The sequence below is a fragment of the Eutrema salsugineum genome, unplaced genomic scaffold (genome assembly GCF_000478725.1).
Source record: "Eutrema salsugineum unplaced genomic scaffold, Eutsalg1_0 scaffold_6, whole genome shotgun sequence".
Taxonomy (NCBI): domain Eukaryota; kingdom Viridiplantae; phylum Streptophyta; class Magnoliopsida; order Brassicales; family Brassicaceae; genus Eutrema; species Eutrema salsugineum.
Window position 1 is genome coordinate 10,195,241 of NW_006256547.1, and position 5,437 is coordinate 10,200,677.

Genomic DNA, 5,437 nt, shown 5'->3' on the forward strand with positions numbered 1-5,437 from the left:
CCTTGGCTCAAATAATTTCGGCTTCTAAGACTCTTTTAGGCTTTTAGTTTCCTTTCCTTTCTTTCTATTTCTCTTTTTTAATTTTTTTTTTCTAGAAAGGAAAAACTGCCTTTTGACTTGGAGTCTTAGGGAGCACAAAAATTACCTTTAAAAATGAACTTTTCTGAGGCATCATAAGATTTCTGGCACACTCCCTTCTGGTCTCTTTTAGTCTTTCTCTTGAGTGACTGAAAACTATGTCGTTCCTACCTCTCTGGCGTTTTTGCACATATCTGTCGATATAAACTAAAGAGAGAATGCATGAGGTTTGAACAAGAAGGTTTGGGTTAAGGGTGTGGTACCAGCAAAAGATGAACTGGACATCTAGGACAACAAAGAGTGGTAACAATAAGGTAAAGATGTCCTAGATGTATATCATGATGCCTTCTTAAAACCATTGATGAAAAAATTAGATGTCAAGATTAAGTCCAAGTAAAATGAGCTAGTATATCCTGTCAGAATTTAGTAGTGCAAGTACTCAGCTACCGCTTAGTCTAGTACTAAACCTTGAAAGAGCTTTTATTAGTCATTGGTGTAGAAGCAAACAGGTTGGTTATCATCATTTGATTATGTCATTATTCCCTCAAAATGTATTTGACCTTTGAAAACACTTTTTGAAACTCAAAAGACTTTGAAAAGGTTTAAGAAAATCGAAAAAAAAGATTGAAAAATTTTAAAGAAAATGCAGAATGCAATGGCTCATGCAAGAAAAGGTGGTTAGAAAGGGATGAAATCCTCCCCCAGACTTAAATCACACTGTCCCCAGTGTAACATAAATCAGGCAAGGATGAGAAATAGAGTATGTGAAAATTAAAAAGATTGGGAAAAGAAAACTTACCTGGTGGTGGTGATGCTTAATCAAACTTGGATGATAGGGATCCAAAACTGATTTGGTCAAGGTGCTGGTGGAAGTGGCCAAGGATGGAATGGAGGTGGCCAAGGTGGAAAGGAGGTGGCCAAGGTGTATGGAAGTGCTGGCCGCGGGTCGGAGCATCGCGACCGCGGTGAGACCTCCTTTGGCCGCGGTCAGCTCCTTTTCTTCTCTGCTTTTGTTTATGGCATACTAAGGTCTGTCTAAAATAAAAGAAATAAAACTTTAATAGAAAAAGAAAGCTAAACAAAAACAAATAAGTACCTAAAATGGGTTGCCTCCCATCAAGCGCTTTGGTTTATAGTCCTTAGCTAGACTTTGCAAAGAAAAAGACTTAGTTCAAATAGGATCTTGTCCTAAGACAAGTCCTTTTCGAAATCCTCCTGTTCTGTCTTGCAGGTTCTTCGTCACTCCAGAGTTCTTCTGGTTCAACATGGGCTATTTGCTCTCCTCTTTTGCTCTTAAGTGATGTAGGTTCATATAAGATGTCCTTGTTGATATTGGCAAAAGAAACTCGCCTGTTGGGCCAATCCATGATGGCTCCAGCAGTTGCTAAGAAAGGTCATCCAAGAATAACTGGATAAGATTCATCTTTGGTCTTCAATATGTATAGATCGACAGGTGCAATGCAATCTCCAATCCTTAGAGGAATGTCTCGGGCTATACCTCTTGGTGTTGCACTTGAATCATCTGCTAAGCTAATCTTTGTCCTGGTACTTGAGATGTGCTTAATGCCAAGTCTCAAAGCAGTTGCTTTGGACATCATGTTAATGCAAGCTCCAGAATCACAAAGAATATTGAGGAATCTTTCACCTCTAATGTCACAAGAGATAAGAAATTGACCTTTGTCCTCAACTTTGTGCTGAGTTCGAACTGGTCTACCTTCTTGTGCGTGTGTGAACAAGTCTTTCATCACTTGGATCGACTCTTTGCTGTCAAAAAAGAAGTGGTCTATCATGTAGACTCTACATGCTTTGGCAAACGAAATTCCATCCGGCAGGGTCTGAACTACTTGATTGAACTCTTCAAGTCCTTCTTTGCTGACCTTGTTTGTGTAGTCACTGGCTTGTTGGGGATCTTTGAGATGGATCCTGTAAACAGCTGCATCAGGTGATGATCTAGGAAAAGATAGATACCTGGCTCTTCTGAAGTATGTAGAGATGTTCTCCTTAGTCTCCTTGCTGTAGCTAAAGGAAACTTGAAGGCAGCCATGCTTCCAGACGTCATCGAACCCGAGATAGAGAGGAATGGACTTTACAAACTTGTTGAATTCGATCAGTCTCTCTCTAGATATGCTCTTGCTTATTGGTTCTGTGTTGTCATCAGTTGAATCGTCCCCAGAGTTTGGATCTTTTACAAACAAACCATACTCTTCATCTTCTGAGAATTGCTCTTGAAGCTCATTGTAACAAGTGTAAACCATGTTGCAAGATGCATAAATGTTGGATTCTTCCTTTTCCTTTGATGCTTGTGCAGTGATTGAGAAAACAGCTTGGTCAAACAACCTAGGTCTGGTCACATGAGGTCGGTTTTCTGATGAACAGGCTTCAGAAAGAGGTTGAAAGTTCTCCAGATCTGAGAAGTCGCGCTCCACCGTGGGTGAGGAGCTCGCAGCCGCGGTGAAAGTCGCTCTGGCCGCGGGTGAGGAGCTCGCAGCCGCGGTCAGCTTCCTCCGGCTCTCCATGCTTGCTTCTTCAATATCTTCTTCTCCATTGTTGTTCTCCTGCTTCCAGTGGTTGTCAGGCTCGTCTTGGGCATCCAAATCATTGATTCCAGAGTTCAGATCATACTCCTTATGATCTTTAGAAAGTTTTTCAACTTTCTCTTCTACTTCATCTAAAGCATAGACAACTTTGTCTAAAGTAGCATCAAGCTCTTCTGTCTTGTTTGTGATCTTTTCCATCTCTTCACTCATCTCTATCTTGTCTCCATCAGAGTACCATTTGCTATCCTAGAAATCTCTCTCCAAATCTTCAATCAGGACATTGCAGCCTCTCTGCTCCTTAAGTGCTTGTCGAAGGGCGATGGTGTTCTTAGCCTCGCCTTTTTTCGATGTCTTTAAGTCTCTTCTCTAGAACTGCATCATCTTTGAGCTTTTGCGTTTCTAGAGTCTTCATTCGGTCAGAGAGACACTCGAACTTCCTGTTAAAATCAGAGGACATTGATTCCAATTTCAAACAAAGGTTAAATTCAACAATGGCTTGTAGCTCAAGAAACTCATTCAGTGTAGTGTCTAATCGATCTAGTTGGAGCCTACATCGATCAGCTTCAGCGTTTTGGTGCAGAATCTGATGCGGAAGAGGATGAGATGGTCGACGGTTCACCAGGTGTGGCGAATAGGGCTCATCTCGGTGGTGTGGAGGTCGTGAGTCTTAATGGTGGTGGTTCGGATTAGGGTTCGAAAGATTATGATCAAAATCACGCTTGGAGGGTGATTCACATGCGCAGGGAGCTTCACACAGGTCGCAGGACCTTCGCTCGGGGTTAGGGTTTCTTCTTGGATGATCCATTATCCAAAGGTTGCTGAAACTAGGGCAAACAGAAGAGAGAATAAACAGAAAAATAAAAAGTTAGGGTTTTTATGAATTTGGTTTACTTCCTATGTTGCTTTGGCAGAAACTCGACATATATATAGTCATCTGCGGCTTCAACCTCCCAGGTTTAGACCTCCAGGAACTTCATGCCTCCCCGGCAACGTTGCCAAAAACTTGATGGGCTTGCTTGATAAGATCTAAGGTGATCTACTCTGAAGAAAGAAGGCTACAGGTGCGATGATGGTTTGATGATGTCGTGATAGAACTATGGAGATCGGATCGATGATGGTGATGGTGGAGAGATCGATTCGATGGGGTGGTGGTGGAAGTGTGATAATCGAATTGATGATGATGGAGAGATAGAAGAATCTCTTGTAAACAGATTAGTTTTTAAGAGATTCGAATTTCAGAGTTTTCTTGTTCTCAGAAATCAAAAGAGAGAAGAACACAATAAGGTTTTCGATAAAAGGTTTGCGATTTTCTCTGTTTTATAGACTAAGAGAGAAAATCGCAGCCCTAATAACAAAACTACATGAAGTTTGAAATAAAAACAACAAGAAGTTTGATTTAAAAATAAAACAGCGAGGCATCCCTTCTAAATCCTAAGTGGTGCGCCTAAAATACTAGTGCACAAGTCATTGTGACTTTGCACATTATTACCCATTAGTAACAACTTCTAAGTAACTCGACGTAGCAATGATTTCTGCCTCGTTAAAAACCTTGGGGAAGAACCTCCTTCCTTCCAAAATCCTCACCAAGGAAAAGAGTACAGAGTCATCACCTAAGTTACCTAGTCATTGTTAATGGGTTCTTCATTCTTCAAGATAGAGATGTTGAAGATGTGAGCTTTAGCCTCCAGTTGATCGCTGTCCTCTGCGGCAATGTGTGCATGAGCCTCCTTAGCCATCTCTCTAGCTCTAGAACGAGTGATCCTGCCAGCTACCTCTAGTTCCTCCTCCTCTGAGCTGGTCACGATCATATCATCCTCTCCCTTTTGAAAAAGATTTGTCCTCAAATCTGAATCTGCAACATAAAGAAGCAAGTCAGAAACATTGAAAGCATCAGAAACGTCATACTTACCTTGAAGATCAATCTGGTAGGCGTTGTTGTTGATTCTTTTGATGACTGCGAATGGTCCATCAACTCTGGGCATTAGCTTGTTCTTGCGTTCAGCTGGAAATCGCTTCTTCCTCAGATGGATCCACACCAGATCTCCTTCTTCGAAAATCAGCTCCTTCCGTCCCTTGTTGGCATGCGTCTCATACTGCTTTGTCTTCTTCTCGATGTTCTCCTTAGCCTTAGCATGTATTCGTCGGACCTGTTCAGGTTTCTCCTTGCCATTCAAACTGCATTTTCCACTTAAAGGCAAAGGGATCAAGTCTAGAGGTGATTGGGGATTAAACCCATATACAATTTCAAAAGGAGAAAAGAGAGTAGCGGAATGCTTAGCGTGATTATAAGCAAACTCAACATGAGGCAGACACTCTTCCCATGTCGTGAGGTTACTTTTCACCAAAGTCCTTAGGAGTGTGGACAACGTTCTATTCACCACCTCGGTCTGTCCATCGGTCTGAGGATGACACGTAGTTAAGAATGAGAGCTTTGTTCCCAGCTTAGCCCAAAGCGTTCGCCAAAAATGTCGTAAGAACTTCGTGTCTCGATCGAAAACGATAACCTGTGGCATTCCATGCAATCTTACCACTTCCCTGAAAAACAAGTTAGCTACATTCACAGCATCATCTGTCTTGTGGCTAGCGATGAAGTGAGCCATCTTGCTAAACCTGTCAACAACTACAAAAATAGAATCTCTACCATTTCTGGTTCGAGGTAAGCCAACTACGAAATCCATAGCGATATTAGTCCAAGGTTGAGAAGGAATAGGCAAAGTATTATACAAAATCGTGAGGTTGAACTTTACTCTTAGCCATCTTACATACGACACATCTAGAACAGATTTTCTCTACGCCTTTCTTCATGTTCGGCCAATAGAAGT